The following is a 17,862-nucleotide window of genomic DNA, read 5'->3' as shown; positions in this document are numbered from 1 at the left end:
TAAAACGTTGAACCAATAGCAATCAATGTACCATCTTCGTTTTCCTTAATAATCGTGAGCTTATTTTCTACGGTTACCATGTTTTTGCTTCTTCCTTTAGCCTCAAGGCAGCACGGCGGCGCAGTGGTTAGCGCATGTGCGGCACAGTTCATGTCTTGGGAACCTCCTGCGTGGGTTCAAATCCAGCTCCAGACTTCCTGTGCGGAGTTTGTATGTTCTCCCCGTGCTTGCGTGGGTTTCCTCCGGGCACTCCGGTTTCCTCCCACATTCCAAAAACATGCATTTCAGGTGAATTGGCCGGTCCAAATTGTCCATAGGTGTGAATGAGCGAGCGAGTTGTCTGTCCCTGTGTGCCCTGCGATTGGCTGGCAACCAGTTCAGGGTGTCCCCTGCCCACTGCCCGATGATTGCTGGGATGGGCTCCAGCACCCTCGCGACCCTACTGAGGATAATTGTTGTAGCTAATGAGATGAGAACCTTTAGCATCACTGCGAGCATTGAGACCCATAGCTTAACAAATTCAAGTTTGTTACACTAGGTTTGAAAAGAGAGAAATGCATCGTGGGAGGGAGTTCAGCCAAAAGCATATCGGGGTCTTCATGAAGCCGTGACGCAAACGCTTAGCGGACCAGCATTTGATATGACATTGACCAATAGCTGTCAGGCATCTTAGAGATGTAATTTGTCATGATGCAAAGTTTTAATTTGTTATATAATGGATAGTATATGTTCTTTCCATAGTGCAGTGGTTTGCGCATTCGCCTAACACACACATGGTCCCCGGTTTGAGACCGGGTGGAAACATTTGTTGGCCTGGAGAGGCTTGCTAGGTTTTTGTTTGAATGCCCAAGACACACCACCGACCAACCACAAACTCTGTAGCCGAGCCCACTGCAAACCGTTCGGGTTTCTTTCCATGTCTGCTAGCTAATTTAGCTAGCATAGCAATTGGAGCTTAGAAGAACATCACAAAGAATTTGCGGGAGTCGCTTCACGCGGCGTCACAATTAGAATAAGCAAAGAGTACCCCGCTAGCTTGTTTCCACACTTGCGCGGCTAAATTATGCATGATGGCGGACGCTTGGCTCAAATGGGAAGTGAAGGCGTTGTCCCGAAGCTCGGCGGGAAGATGGTAAATTGTCCGCAGACCAAACAAAATGTCTAAAATGGGCAGAGTCGCTGCCCATTGGCTGTGATGTAATAAAATCTTGACCATTTTCAAGCTTTTCATTCTTTTATCCGAAATAAATAAAACATCAAACTTTTTAAAAATCAAAATTGTTAAACATGCTCAAAGGCAGAAAGGACTCAATTCCAAGCATCTATGTCCGTTGTTAGAATAAATTTGGCTTATCTAGTTCAACTTGGTCGTGTCTCCTCTTTACCTCCTCATAATGTGTGCGAGGCTCCGGTGAGTAAAGATAACTGGTCACATTTAGCCACAAAAACAATATTCAATCAGCCGCTACGACACTGGAAAGTTTGTCAGAGATGTGATGTTCTTCATTAGTATAATTAGCATTAGTATAATTTGGTCGTGTCTCTGCTCTACCTCTTTGTAATTTGAGTGAGGCACTGGAGAGATGGCCTTGATAAAAAGATTCGAAACCGTTTGTGCTCATTAGAATGTATAGAAGTAGTAGCATCATTTGGTCGTGTCTCCTCTCTACCTCTTTGCATTGTGTGTGAGGCACCAGAGATCTTGGCTTATTAGACATTTGAAGCATTTATGATTTTTGTAGAAATAGTTACTCAACTTGGTTGTGTCTCATATGTATCTCTTTGTAATTTGAGCTAGGCACTTGAGAGCTTTGCTTGTTAGAAAGATTCAAAACATTTATTAACCACACGAGAGTATACTTTGATTTTCTATAGATGTACTCGCACAACTTGGTCGTGTCTTCTCTCTACCTCTTTGTAATTTGAGTGAGGCACTGGAGAGATGGTCTTGATAAAAAGATTCAAAACAGTTTGTGCTCCTCATTAGAATGTATAGAAGTAGGAGCATCATTTGGTCGTGTCTCCTCTCTACCTCTTTGTATTGTGTGTGAGGCACCAGAGATCTTGGCTTATTAGAAATTTGAAGCATTTATGATTTTTGTAGAAATAGTTGCACAACTTGGTTGTCTCATCCATACCTCTTTGTAATTTGAGCAAGGCACTTGAGAGCTTTGCTTGTTAAAAAGATTCAAAACATTTATTAACCACACGAGAGTATACTTTGATTTTCAATAGATGTACTCGCACAACTTGGTCGTGTCGCCTCTCAACCTCTTTGTAATTTTATCGAGGCACTGGAGAGATGGTCTTGTTGGGAGGATTCAAAGCATTTACTCATTAGAATATTTCTTGATTTTCTAGAGAAGCATTAGCACAACTTCGTCAGGTCTCTACTTTTTCTAAATAAGCTTGAGGCCCTGGAGGGACATGATTATGAGTTGTTAGACATGCTTGAATATTCCATCAGACAACACTACTTCTTAAAAATTTAAAAATCGTTTTGCTCCACATTCGAATAAATTCAGATTTTCTATAGAAGTAGTGAAACAACTTGGTTTTGTCTCCTCTCTACTTCTCTATGAATTTGCATGAGGCACCGGAGAGCTTAGCTTGATAGATTCTAAGCATTTATGATCCTCTTTAGAATACATGCATATTTTCTTTAGAAGTAGAAAATGAAATTAATCATTTGAAAAGGTTGAGCTCTTTCGGGTTGTGTCTCCTCTCTACCTTTCTATAAATCTGCATGAGGCACCGGAGAGCTTAGATTATTAGATTCTAAGTATATATGATCCTCATTAGAATAAATTCAGATTTTCTTTATCAAATGTTTAATACAATTTTCTACTTCTAAAGTGAGCTCTTTCAGGTTGTGTTTCTTCTCTACCTCTCTATTAATGTGCATGAGGCACCGGAGAGCTTAGTTTGTTAGATTTTTAGAATTTATGATCCTCATTAGAATAAATTCATATTTTCTTTATCAAATGTTTAATACAATTTTCTACTTTTGAAGTGAGCTCTTTCAGGTTGTGTTTCCTCTCTACCTCTCTATAAATGTGCATGAGGCACCGGAGAGCTTGGTTTGTTAGATTCTTAGCATTTATGATACTCATTTGAATAAATTCTGATTTTCTTTGTCAAATATTAATACAATTTTCTACTTCTGAAGTGAGCTCTTTCAGGTTGTGTCTCCTCTCTACCACTCTATACACGTGCATGAGGCACTGGAGAGCTTAGTTTGTTAGATTCTTAGCATTTATGATGCTCATTAGAATAAATTCAGATTTTCTTTATCAAATGTTTAATACAATTTTTTACTTCTAAAGTGAGCTCTTTCAGGTTGTGTTTCCTCTCTACCTCTCTATAAATGTGCATGAGGCACCGGAGAGCTTGGTTTGTTAGATTCTTAGCATTTATGATCCTCATTAGAATACATTTACATTTTCTTTATTGAATGTTAATACCATTTTTTACTTCTTTAGTGAGCTATTTCTGGTTGTGTCACCTCTCTACCTCTCTATTAATGTGCATGAGGCACTAGAAAGCTTAGTTTGTCAAATTCTTAGCATTTATGATCCTCATTAGGATAAATTCAGATTTTCTTTATTAAATATTAATACAATTTTCTACTTCTGAAGTGAGCTCTATCAGGTTGTGTCTCCTCTCTACCTCCTATTAATGTGCATGAGGCACTGGAGAACTTAGTTTGTTAAATTCTTAGCATTTGTGATCCTCATTAGAATACATTCATATTTTCTTTAGAAGTAGAAAAATGAGTTAATCACTTGATGAAGTTGAGCTCTTTCAGGTTGTGTTTCCTCTATACCTCTCTATTAATGCGCATGAGGCACTGGAGAGCCTAGTTTATTAAATTCTGAAAAATTATGATGCTCATTGGAATAAATTCAGATTTTTTTTTTACCAAGACTACTTCGTTATTTATTAAGTAAACGCGAGTATCGACACAAATAAAAATAATAGGATTTGGCATGACAATTTTGCACTTTTTTTCTAAATATAGCAATAAAAGTTACGCGCAACGTTCTCCGGAGGCAGGATGTTATCGTGCCTCCCCGCTACGTACGAGATCACGGCACGCACGGAAGCTAGCAAAGGCTGCCTCGCGGCGCTTTTAGCGACGCTCGAACTGAAGTTTAATCGACGTCGGAGGCGGCGTGTGACTTTTAAAAGAGGCGGCGAAAAATGTCCTTGTCAAGCAGGGGGAGGAACGAGTAACGCTGAGCTCTTGACAGCGGTGCCTCTGAGGAGTCAAACGAGGGCTAAGTGCTGTTCATTATTCATGAAGTCGTCGCAACAAGTAGCGATGTTTTTTTGTTTATTGTTGACGGGGTTAGCGGCTAGCCACGACATCGCTTCACGCTAGCTCGCAACATGCCGTTTTGGGAATCGGGAACTTCAAATTAAAGATGGCGCCTCTTTAATAGTTGGAAATCTTAGTTTGTTAGATTTTAAGCATGTATGATGTTCATCAGAAGACATTTATATTTTCTTTAGAAGTAGAAAATGAAATTAATCATTTGATAAATTTGAGCTCTTTCGGGTTGTGTCTCCTCTCTACCTCTCTTTTAATGTGCACGAGGCACCGGAGAGCTTAGTTTATTGGATTCTAAGCATTTATGATCCTCATTAGAATAAATTCAGATTTTCTTTATCGAATTCTCATACCATTTTCTACTTCTAAAGTGAGCTTTTTCAGGTTTGCTGAGTTTGTGAAATTCGAAGCATTTATGATCCTTATTAGAATACTTATACATTTTCTTTATTAAATGTTAATACCATTTTCTACTTCTAAAGTGAGCTCTTTCGGGTTGTGTCACCTCTCTACCTCTCTATAAATGTGCATGAGGCACTGGCGAGCTTAGTTTATTAGATTCTAAGCATTTATGATCCTCATTAGAATACATTTACATTTTCTTGATTGAATGTTAATGCCATTCTCTACTTCTAAAGTGAGCTCTTTCGGGTTGTGTCACCTCTCTACCTCTCTGTTAATGTGCATGAGGCACTGGAGAGCTGAGTTTATTAGATTCTAAGCATTTATGATCCTTATTAGAATACATTTACATTTTCTTTATTGAATGTTAATGCCATTTTCTATTTCTAAAGTGAGCTCTTTCGGGTTGTGTCACCTCTCTACCTCTCTATAAATGTGCATGAGGCACTGGCGAGCTTAGTTTATTAGATTCTAAGCATTTATGATCCTCATTAGAATACATTTACATTTTCTTGATTGAATGTTAATGCCATTCTCTACTTCTAAAGTGAGCTCTTTCGGGTTGTGTCACCTCTCTACCTCTCTGTTAATGTGCATGAGGCACTGGAGAGCTTAGTTTATTAGATTCTAAGCATTTATGATCCTTATTAGAATACATTTACATTTTCTTTATTGAATGTTAATGCCATTTTCTACTTCTAAAGTGAGCTCTTTCGGGTTGTGTCACCTCTCTACCTCTCTATAAATGTGCATGAGGCACTGGAGAGCTTAGTTGATTAAATTCCAAGCATAAATCTTAGCATTATGAGTATCGGTGTTTGATTCTTGTTGACATGGTTAGCTACTGACGATGAGGTCGTTTTATGATAACTTCGTAGATGATATCGCATTTTTTTAGGAATCAAGAACTTCAATCAAAGATGGCGCCTCTTTAAATGTCAAATCGTAGTGGCAGTGTTAGCAGTAGCATTATGAAGAGCGTGCCACAAGTATCGGCATTTTATCATTGTTTATGTGGTTAGCCACTGACGACAAGATCGTTTTATGCTAGCTTTGTAGAGGACACTCCATTATTTAGGAACTTCACTAAAGATCTTCTAAGGTGTGACAATCTTCGCATGTAAATAATTTGAAATTTCATTTTTAGTCCACCAGGTCCTCCTCCGTCTGCATCCACCCACTACTCCACTTGACCAGCTCCGCCCAAGGTAAATCAAATGTCATTTTTTCCTTGACGTATATTGATTTAGAACCATGCATGTATATTAAATTACTTACTTTATATTCTTTTGTTATTTCAACCCCTTAACTTTCCTGTAAAATTCACCTAATATCCCAAAGTAAATTGAATACTGTTCTTGAAAAGTTTGGAGAATATGGACAGTTTTGGTCTCTTTTGATAGGTAGCACTCTGAAGTTTTGTCCCAAACTGAAATTACCAATGCAAGTGCTACTAACATTGACTAACCTTAGTTGGAACACACAGAATTAGAAGTTTTTTTTATTTTTTTTTTACAATCTCATGCCTGCAGAAGAGTGTAGCATGGGATTTTTTAGCTGGAAACGCTGGGACAATGGCATGAAGCCTTACCTTGTCCCAGGTCAAATTTGATCACAATCTAAAAAAAATAATCGTTGTATTTTGCACATTTTTCTAAAGGTATGTCAAAGTGTTTCCATTTGGAGACGACCAGTTTACAGTCCTAAAACCTTTGCAAACGTGTATTTCACTATGGCCAATTTTAAGACATTGTGAAAGAGCTTTTAAATGTTTGACTTCTCATTCCAGAAATCAAACATGGATTGTGCATACTGATCATCTTGCGTAAAAATGGATGTGGGTTGCATTTACGCAGGTTTGTTTTCGGCATTGATTTGAATACATACTGTAAAATTGCATAGAATTATGTGGTAAATTTCATTGGCTAATCAATATGTGAATCAACATTTGATTTGGTTACTATTGGCTAAAGATTTTTGAAGTAGGTCATGTCGTTTTTTTTCAATACAGGCCCTCAAAGGTTGTCACAGGCTAAGGACTGTGAAAAAAGCTTGCAATTGGCCGAGAGTGGTGTCAATCAAAAAGTCAGAGGCTAACGACCATATTGAAATTCTTCCGACCAGTCTGTTTATTTGTAAAGGGGAATAATGGAGCAAAACAAAGGGGATTATAACGAGGATCGTCAAATGATGCAGGAATGCTTTTAGGTGGATTTTTTTTTCTTAAATCTGCCGGTCAGACCATGTTTATTTATAATCGTTTCATGAGTGGAATATGGCAGCACTTTTGGGCTTCATAGTTTTCCAGTATCTTGTTGCAGGCTGATTGTTAATGTTTCTGTGACAAGTACATTTAGAAACGGTCCACATCTTGAATCCCAAGAGTATAAGCTTTCCGATGATATGCGGTAGGACGTGTTTCAATCGCTGGTGACATTGTGATGACACGACTTTGTTTATCCACAGTCGGAAGGATAAGGGGCTCATGTTTATCATAACCCCCTTCCATAAACCACTGCACTTGACTTGAGCCGTCCTGCTTTTGATCGAGAGATATAAAGCTGTTTTTGAGCTTTCTTGCCGTGGCGCTAGCCGGGATAAAATGTTGGGAAAACGTCTTTGAAAGCATCAATGGCGAGCGGGTGTCGGCACGCCTCTTCAGTTTAAATCTTTTCACAGAGACGCCATCAGAGATGAGAGCGGCGCGATCGGCGGTCGGTTATTATTAGTATTCTGGTGCAAAAGCGGGTATCGTGCAGGGATCGTTTTGGTCCCCGGGTTTAACCGTGCCGGGGATTTGGATGGACAGGAAATGACAAACGTCAACTCCCAGGCCTATTCTCCCGTTGCTGCAATTGCTTTAAAGCTCGGTGCTTGTCAACAAACGGGAAGTCTCGGTGGCGTGTATCGGAAAGTGAGTGCTTCATCATGCCGGTACGCCAGCGACGCATACGCTAAAAGTTCAACAAAGTCGTTGACAGCTTTAAAAATGGAATTCTTGGTGCAAATCAACCTTTACAATCATCTTATGGAATCCTCGTTCTGCAAAAATATACCTCGTTCATTGAAGGCTCAAACACCGACAAAAATCAATGACATGAGTGGCTAGAAAAAGAAACTGTGGAAGAAAATTGTTTATGACAAGATGCCTGAATTGCCTGATGCCATAAATGAGTCATACTAGTGGTTAGAGAAGAAAACAGTGGGAAAACGGGTCAAGATGACAAGTGACACATTCCTAAGTTGCGGAACTATGTGACATTGCAAGACCTGTTGCGACTCACTATTGATCCATACACTAGGCCACGGGTGTCCAACGGGCGGCCCGCGAGACAACACTCAGAGGAGCGCAAGAGAAAAACAAGCTGCAGGTTGAAATACGTTCACTTGATGTTGCCAAAGCCAGGTGCCTCGAACAAAGACACAGTACTTGTATTTATTTCTCTCTCTCCCTCTCTCCTTTCCACCCCTTTTTTCCCACTCTGTCTCTGTCTCTTTCACTCTCCGTGTCCCTTGTTTTCTCTTCCTTTGTTGCTCTTTGTCTCTTTCTCTCTCTGTGTCTTTTAACCTCTTTTGCTCTAACTTCCTTTTTTTCCTTTTTGCTCTTTCTCTCTTCATACCCTTCACGCTTTCTTTTCTCTCTGTCTTTCTATTTCTCTTTGGATTTCTTTCTTCCTCTCCCTTTCTTTTCCCCCTCTCTCACGTTTTTTTATCTTTTTTTCCTCACGCTCTCTCCCTCTCTTTTCCTTTCTTTGTCCCGCCCTCTCTCCTTTTCCCTCCCTCTTTCTCTTATAGCTTTATCTCTCTTTTCTTTCTCTTTAATCTACTCGTGTTGCCCCCGAGTTAAAATGAGTTTGACACCCCTGCACTAGGCGCACTGTACTATAAGGCGCATGGTCAGCTTTTGAAAGGCTTTTAGGTGCGCCTCACAGTGGAGAAAATACGGTATCTATTTGTGTCCTTTTCAAAATCCCTTTGAATTTGTTTTTCTCTTTTACTCCCGACTTAATCATCAAGCCATTCATCTTGCGGGCGGTAATAACAGTCCTCTGTTCTTCTTGCACGGCAGGACTTCCATTTCCTCCCTTCTAGACGGTGTTTGAAATACATGGTTTGTTTTTTTATTTTTGTTTCTCACAACAAAACAAATCGGAAGCGCCAGGAAATGCAATCTCTCGTGACATTTGCGAGAAAACGGAAACGTATCATCGGCGAGAGCATCGGAAAGGAAGTGTTTGAGAGAAGTTTGCTAAAGAAACGATGGAGCGAGCGAGCTTTTTCCTTTTTTTTTTCTTTCTTTTTTTTTTTTTCTTTTCTTTGGCGGCTGCTCAAAAAGTCATGAGGCCTGAGTGCATTGTCGTGTCGCGGCGAATCGACAGCGGGAATCAAATTGGAATAAATCGGATCCCTTGTTTGTTTCTGTCAAGCGTCATCCACAACATCAGTGACATGCCGGCTGGCTCGCTCGAGAGCTTCCGGGCTGCTTCCTTCTTTAGGGAATTGCCAAAATCCGTCTCGGCTTTTCCTTTTTTCCCCGGAGGCAATTAGTCGCCATTTTTAGTCGGCACAACGAGAAAAAATGTTCTTGCTGGTTGCTTTTGATGAAAATTAACCTGCACACCCGGAGCAGCTGAAAAGAGCTGATGGCTGGAGTTGGTCAGAGCTAGTGTAAGTGCCTGAGAATAAGCTAATGTAAAGGGCAATGAAAGTAAATTTTAGTTACAGTGAGCAGCTAACAACAATGGTGGCTCACTCAAAAGCTTCCGGGCTGCTTCCTCCTTTAGGGAATTGCCAAAATCAGTCTCAGCTTTCATTTTTCCATGGAGGGATTTATTGGACATTTTTAATCGGCAAAAATCACTCACTGAAGACTTTCTTGCTTTGTCCTTTTGATGCCATTTAACCTGCACACCCGGAGCAGCTGAAAAGTGCCGATAGCAGGAGTTGGTCAGAGCTAGTGTAAATGACTAATTATTAAAATGTATCGTTTACCAAATTGTTCGAATTAGTTATCTTACTCCATTAACCAAACACAACCTACATCTACCCAACAATGCACGCTCGTTTCTTGATGAAAAAGATGAACAAGAAAAGCCGACATTTTCGAATGGGGGCAGATGTAATTTCATTAGCAATTTAACTAATTAACGTTAGCTAGATAGCATAAAAAATGTAAAAGGCTAGATAGCTTGTTAAATAGTTAAAAAGTAGGTTGATAGCTGGAAAAGTAAATAGGTAAAAACCTAAAAGGAAGCTAGATAGAAGGTTAAGAGTAAAATGAACTCCATCCAATATGGCCGAATTAGTGTCACCGGAGTCTTTGGCAAGCCCTCTCTCAAGTCCTCTCGCTCCTCCTCTCATTGGCCATCCTTTTCCCGCACAACGGTGCGCCGACTCCTCCCATGGCCGCACCTGGGCTCCACCACCTCGGAGAAGAGCGCCGTGATGTCTAAGATTAACCAAAACAACACCTAGCGTTTCTACGTCATCAGGGCCTTGTTCTCAAAACATCACCTGCCGTCCTCCGTCAGAGTCCTGTTATCAACAGAACTAGACAAAATATTCTGCATTCATTGCACTGCATAAATGTAACTTGTATTCAATTGTATAAAATCCTTTATAGTCAAATGTACAAAATCCTTCACTAAAAAGGGACTAATTACAAAGCAATTGCAAGAGCAAGCTTTATTTTCACGGCGCAGCAAACAAGGGGAACATGACAGCTGGATCATTCAAAGGCATCCATCTTGAGAGAATTGCCTTAATCGGTCTCTCCTTTTTTTTTTTCTTCGCAGAGGATATTAATCGAAATTTTCGTCGAAAATCTAAATGTCCCCCGATTCTCATTTATTTCCCCCCTTTGAATAGCTTCTTGGGGGCGGAATTCCCTTTCCATCTGAACCAATCCCAGGCCTTCCCTGCTGGTGGGATTTTGGCGAGAACATTCTTGGAAGAATTCCAGAGAGAATTCACATTCCATATCGACTAACGTGAATTTTGTCTCTATCAAACATTCTGAAGTTTTGCTTTGTCCTGTTGGCCCAAGTCGAGCATCGCAGCGGCTGAAAAGGGCCAGTAGCTGGAGTTGGTCAGAGCTGGTGTACTGGGTTGAGAAGAAGCTGATGAAAAGGCTAGTGAAATATTGCAATGCCAAACTTTATTTACACTTAAAAACAGCGACATGCCGGCTTGCACGCTTTCTCCTTTGGGAAATTGCTAACATTGGTCTCAGCTTTAATTATTTTCATAGGAGGCAATTACATTTTTAATTAGCAAAAATCCAATTCTACTCTAAATTCAATTTTTTTATCCCATTGATAGAGAACTTTTTGCATCCCTATTGGCTACTGGAAATTATGTCTGTATTCAAGTTTGTGAATTGCTAGCTTTGGCTCAATATATTTGTGCGGACCATTATTTACTGAGTGATTTATTTTGATATCAATCCTCTCTTTAATTTTAGATTTGTTTGTGTAGAAAATGTACGTAAATACAGTGGAACCTCGGTTTTCGAACGCCTCTCAGTTCGAACAAATCGGAGTCCGACCAAAAATTTCGAGAAATTCTTGCTTCGCTTTTCGGTCAAAAAATCGGAGTTCGAACGCCGGTAATACCTGAGTGCGTACGCTAGGGTGCGATGCTGAGCGGCGTACGGGTGTAGATGGCTCTTTTCGTGACCAACTGTTATCACGTGCGGACGTGCTTCCTTTTGCTTTCGCTTTTAATATCGGTGAACGGAGTGTTTTAGCCCCTAATTATGCCTCAGAAGAAAGTCAGTGCAAGCAGCAAAGTTGCTACAGGTGAAAGAGAAAAGTAGTGCGTACAACTATTGCATGTAAGAAAGAAATAATAGCAAAATATGAAGGAGGTGTGCGAGTGTCTGATCTTGCTAGGGAATACCCCACTGTCCACCTGCGCCTTCTGCTGACCACCACAAAGGTAAGAAATCCTATGCATAATTCTTTGCTTTATCCTTTTTAAAAAAAATTTACACGTTCATGTTAGCGTAATCTTTCGTACGGAAGATTAGGATAACGCGGAAGTACGATTAGCTTGGGTTAGCTTTATGTTTACGTTAAACATTCAAGGTAAACATTCAGGGTGTTGGAACGGATTTTGGTGATCGAACAAATCGGTTTTCGAACAGGGTTCTGGAACGGATTAGAGTCGAGAATCCACTGTACTTATTTGGTGAATTACTGTTGTATTTATTACTTGTGTATTTTCTTACTAATTGTAATTACTTCATTTTCAGAATTTTGTAAAACATTTGAATGTTTTTATCAAAGTTTTCTTTCGGGGAAAAGCCGATTTGGCCCCACCTCACCCATACCCTAGACAGCCCCCCCCAAATTGTGTTCGAGGTTCCTTAATATATACGAAGCAGCTGACACCGTAAGGGACATGCCGGCTGGCGCACATGAGAGATTCCGGGCCCCTTGTGGGCGGGGTTTGCATTTATGTAAATAGATATTGCTAATCTCGGGCATCCCAGTAGGCGGGATTTACCTGTCGTGGTCTTGGCGAGAAAATTCCCAGCAGATTTCCCGAGAGGATTCCAGTCCATCTTGGCTCGCTTTCTTCGCGGTATATATTTCCGTGGCCAAGATTGTGAATTTCTGGCAATGTCTCAATGTTTCCCACTTTGATTCTTAGTGCAAGTCGACCTTCAAAATCATCAAGGTTAAGCTAGCGCTTGTGAGAAAATGTCATTGTGGAAAGAAGACATCATTCATTTATGGCTCAAGACTGGCGATTTTTATTTTTTATTTTATTTATTTTTTATAAAAAGCCAGTAGATGGAGTTGCTGTTGGAAGTGGCTAACTTTAGCATCTGAGAAGCTACAGATGCCAGTAAAAAATGATGAACAAAGCAGAATTTAAGTGTCAGGACCCTGAATCATGGAACTCCGTGACATGTGTGGCTAGAGAAGGAAAAAGTGGATGATGCCTGAATGATGAGATTAGGTGACATTTGCTTGCATGAGCAGCTAAGGAAGGCATGTGGCACTGAAGGATGACGCACAAGCAGCTATCAATAACAATAGTGGCTAGCGGCAAGGCCGCCTGCAGCCAGGTGGCTAACATCAGTAGCTAGAGAAGGAAACAGAGGAAGAAAAACTCAAGATGCCTAAATCACATAACTTGCTAAGTGACACTTAATAATGAAGCAGGAGCTGCTAACCGTAACAATAGCAAACAGCTATGAGCCATAGTCTGCAGCCAAGTGCCCAACATGAATGGCTAGAGAGGGAAATGGTGGGGGGAAAAAGGAAGCTACCTGAATTATGTGAGCCGGTGCCATTTGCTTGCATGGCCAGCTGAGGCAAGTTACAATAAAAGACGAAGCATCAACAGCCAACGTTAAAAAGCTAGAGAGGCTAACCTGAGTGACTAGAGGGGAAAACTGGGGAAATAAGTAATAGATTACTGAAGGACGAGACTTAACGACCATTACATTCAGGATAAATGCGCTTTCGCGGTCGCGCTCTCACCTTGCCTGCAGTGCAAAAATATTTGTTTCAAGCAGTCGAGTCTTGCAAGTACATTAATACATACAAATGAAACCAAAATGAGTTTTGTGGAAGCGTTAAAGAAAAAAAAAAAACTCTTCCTCGGTTGTGGCCTCCCAGCCCGGAGCGGAATTAACGTATTAAGTATTAATTAGTTTCCAGATTTCTTTTTTTGTTAGGAGGGGTTTAAGAGCTGAGGGCTGTTTAAATTTTAATGGAGCCATTTATGCAAAAAAACTCCAGACAACAAAAACAAGAGCGCCACAACATATGCGCAATTCCATTTTTATGCAAACGGGTCTCGTTAACGTAAAAAATAACAAAGATAAAACAAAAACGAGACATGAATCAGAAAAATCGAAAGTGAAGACAAAAACACGTCTCGGAAATATTTTAAGGATGTCGGTCCTCGGGGAAAGAAAACTCTAGAAAGACTCTTGGAAGTTTATTTGAAAAGGGTGAGGTTTTATTAAGTTCATTAGGCAAGTGCAGTGCAACTGAGAAAACAAATGTAAATAAATGTAAATGTTCTGCATTCATATAGCGCATTTCAAGTCAATGAATACCTCCCAAAATGCTTTACAATGTGCTTCACACTTTCCCCTTTAGATAGATAGATAGATATAGATAGATAGATGGATACTTTATTCATACTTTAACACACAAACCAACATCAGCGTCAGACCTGCTATTGGAGGCATTAGGGATTCAGTGTCTTGCCCAAGGACACTTTAACATATAACAAGAATGAGCCGAGAATCAAACCTGCGATCTCTTGATCGACCATTCGACTCGTGTAATAATCTGTGAAGCCCTTTAAGACTCTTCGTGATTTAGGGCTATACAAATAAAAATGACTTGACGTAAAACGGTTGAGATGAACATTTTTTAAGGATGTCAAAAAATATCCGTACATTGCTGTAAGTTTTTGTACAATGCTGTAGTGCTTATTTCCGCCACTACCAGCGTGTGGCGCTGTGAGAGGTCACCCAGCATCCACCCCAGAGAAGAAATCCGGCTTCTACTGTTGTGGAATGTGGATAATAACTAATAAGTATGTGGGCATCTGTTGGGCGCCGCCCCAAAAAATACGCAGAGAGGAGATATGGCGAAAAGGGAACGCGCTTTATTGCATTCGGGACGCGTTCCAGACGTTCAACATTGGCTTTTATAGTGTTCTCGAATAAAGTTAAGATATTTCGTGAAGGTCGTCCGACCTGGCTCCTCAGCATATCAGCTTGTGACCTCTTGCAACAACGTCATCCCACGGCCTTTACCAGATGCCTACATACTTATCATTAGTTATTATCCACATTCCACAACACTACTTCCTGGTTTGTGTGTATTCAATCTGCACTAGCTAGATATTTTTGTTTAATATCTCGTGCATCCATTCAATATGGTAGGTGTAAAGTGTAAAGAAGAGGCGAGCTGTTTCTTTTGAAATGAAAGTGGAATAAGGAAGCTTGATGCGGCTGAGAAAATGGTTGGATCGCTTTTTTCTGTCCACTTTCTACCAAGGAGGAGGAAGAAGTCACCTAACTCTTGAAGCCCATCTTTCTAAAGTAAGTTAAACTTCACTTTATTGATCTTTATAGAGCATATTATTCTATTAAATGTTTATTTTTCAGTACAAAAAAATATAAGTTACTTATACAAGCCTTAAACATACAAAATATAGCACTGAAGCAACTTACTAACATATTCAACTTAGGAACGATCGACCGGAACGCAAGTAGGGCAACATCTGTCCTACTGGTCGTGGCCGTGATTATTTCGCGACATTAGGTTTCCTTCAATGTTGGTGATTTTCACATAAACATGTCTTAAAAAACGTACTCTATATGGACAACAATCGCTTTGTTGTTTTAGTCACGGCAACCAATATTTCTCAATAAACACATTATACAGACTACGATCGCGACACTCATTCTATCGGAAGTGCAGCGGTGAGAAGCGAATGGTAAAAGCGACTGCGCGTTTAAGTGAAGGGGAGTCGGAATTAGGCAAACCAGTGTTGTCTGCTTCCACGTGTGCCTATATGCTCTTTGACGACATTTCATTATAGCGTGGTCAAAAAGTGGGTGGATGGGAAAAATATTCACTTATATGATAAATATTCACGATTAGAAAAATATGTCATATATGTGACAGCCCCGACTCTCGCTCCAGTCTGTGACTGCGGACAGTGTGGAGTGGGGACAAGATACTCTCTTCCATGTTGTCTAGGTCTTGTGTTTTCGGATCATGTGATCATTCAAGATGGCCACAACCACAGAGTCAGATCAATTACAAGGACGTGCACATATTTACTACTGCACTAAACATAAATGAGGGATGCATGCATTTCTAAATGACAGCGCCAGGGCGACCTTACTGAGGAGAATAGTGCCAGATTGCAAAACAGATGTGAGAAGTCATCTTTTTGTGTTGTTGTTTATAGATGGTTGCTGCTGTAACTGAACAGATTGCATTCGCTTTTCATCGTTCCTTAAAGATTAAAGGAAAGTCCAGTGACTGGACAATTAATCTGATCATACCAAAAGAGAACTCCAATGTGCTAGATAGATACTGTAACTTCCCCTGCTGTTCAAATCTTCTTTCAGTTTGGATTTGTTCAGTTTCTCATTCATTCTGATGATCTACCAAAGAATCTTGAAAAGGATCTTTCCAGAACAGGAAACGGATTCGTGAAGAAAAACCTGTGCTTTTAGTTTCTCCTTTCTTTGGGAGACCATTTAAAGGATTTCCCCAGAAACTCCTAAGGTTTTTGGAAACGAAAAGCCATCATACAGTTTGGATTCTTTTAGTTTTTCTGTGATTCTGGCAATCTAGTAGCTATAAGATGAGTGCATGGTGTCTAGGGATCTGGGGAAGACCCCTTTAGGATCCCCTTCGGAAACTTTAGGCTTGGAAGAAACCTACCTTTTAGGGAAAGCTTCTTTTTTCAGTCTTGTTCTGACACCAGTTCTAACACAACCTGTACAATTCACCTCCTTTAGATCTTGTTCTTATGATCAACTCAGATAGAAAAACTGTTCTTCGGTGCTTACAGAGACTTGAACTCAGTATGAGGCCTAATTGTCCCCACAACTTGCTTAATGTGAGCACTTAATTGCGTCCATCCATCTAGACTGCATTTGGGTTGGTGGTTGTTGTGTCTGTGCAAGATGTAAGGCCCCATTGATTGATTTTGTCCTGAATCAAGTTGGGAAGCCGGCATGATCTTTGCTGCCGATTGTTGTGAGGTCAATTTAATTTCTAGATGACTCTGTTTACTCGCGGCGTAATTAACATTATTGACCCTCCGACTGGACGCTGCTGGAATGATTTGTTTTACACGAGTGGCAACAGTGAGCGGCAGTAGTTTTTTTTCCGGAATCGACGGGAAAATTGACCCTATCGTTCACACGGAGACTTAATAATACTCTGATTCTGAAAGAGAACCGACACTCCTCTGTCCCTGGTTGTCCTACCACAGGGCAAACAAGGACCTGGTCCTTTAGTTTGCCAAATTTTTGCACACTGAACATTCCAGTATGAAATCAGGGGGCAGGGGTATGCACTCTCACTGGGTCTCATCGGGCCCTTATGGCTTATTCGTTTGGTTTTATTACGTAGAAACCAACATTTTCATACCTAAATGTATGAAATTGATTTGCTATGGTTCTATGGACTATATTGTTGCTAAAGAGGAAGAAAAAGAACTCAGGAAACGGGTACTATGGGTCATCGTGGCTTGCTTATTTTGGTTGTATCACGTCAGATCCCATTTTATGAATTTAGGTGTGTGAATGACAATTCTTCCCAGGTTTTATGGATCGTATTGCTGCTTAAGAGTAAAGAAGAGAACGACGAGGGGAAGAAAGAAAAGACAAAGTAGGGCAACTGGGCATAGACTCTTCACTGGGTCTAGTTCAAAGCTCCAGGTTTGCCAAATCCGATGACTATAGCTTGGCTGGAGGCAAAGAACTAGGGTTTAGCCGCTATGCTTTTCTGATTGGTGGAAAACACTCAGTGGGAGCGAGCAAATGTATTTACATGAAAAGTCACGGATGCCTTTTTTATTCCGGAGTGGAGAGAGTCTGACGCGGAAAAGCGTCCGAGTGAGTTTTGCATCAAACACAAAAAGACACTTTCCGTGTTTGCGTGACAGCGTCTCGGCGGAGAATATCCTTCAAGCAAAAAAATAAACTGACAGTTTGTCTGGAAACTGTGTTTTGAAAGCTTTCCCCAACTTTGGATCCTTACCCTGACCTTAAACCTAGCTTTTTACTCTAAAACCCTGATTTCAAAACCCTAAGAATGTTTTAACACCCTAATTTGAAACCCTACGATGAGTTTAAAAAACCCACTGAAAATTCGAACCTGTAACCCTATAACCCTCTTATTTGAAACCCCAGGATGAGTTTTTAACACTACTTTGAACCTCTAAAATTCATATGAACCTATAACTTTAAACTTAAACCAAAAAATGAGTTTTAAACGTTGCCTTGAAACCTTAAAAACAATGTACCGTATTTTCCGCACTATAAGGCGCACCTAAAAGTCTTGTTTTTTTTCAAAAGCTGACCATGCGCCTTATAACACAGTGCGCCTTATATATGGCTCAAT

General features: G+C 40.3%; 1 long non-coding RNA gene across 2 annotated transcripts in view; it reads left to right on the top strand.

Moving 5' to 3' along the window:
• LOC148350280 (uncharacterized) overlaps nt 1–17,862 on the top strand; it is a 114,786-nt gene that overhangs the window by 92,517 nt on the left and 4,407 nt on the right. Inside the window, exons 3-4 of one of the 2 annotated variants that reach the window (XR_015847127.1) lie at nt 5,883–5,943; nt 14,655–14,904. This is a non-coding gene — a long non-coding RNA (uncharacterized LOC148350280). Of the gene's footprint in view, nt 1–5,882; nt 5,944–14,654; nt 14,905–17,862 lie in introns of those variants that run through there. The other variant, XR_015847128.1, reaches the window with a different exon arrangement.

This window comes from Urocampus carinirostris, chromosome 16, assembly GCF_059441175.1.
Source record: "Urocampus carinirostris isolate Australia breed hairy pipefish chromosome 16, RoL_Ucar_1.0, whole genome shotgun sequence".
In the NCBI taxonomy this organism is placed as follows: domain Eukaryota; kingdom Metazoa; phylum Chordata; class Actinopteri; order Syngnathiformes; family Syngnathidae; genus Urocampus; species Urocampus carinirostris.
The sequence above is the reverse complement of the archived record's forward strand: the minus strand, read 5'-3'. Positions and strand labels throughout refer to the sequence as shown.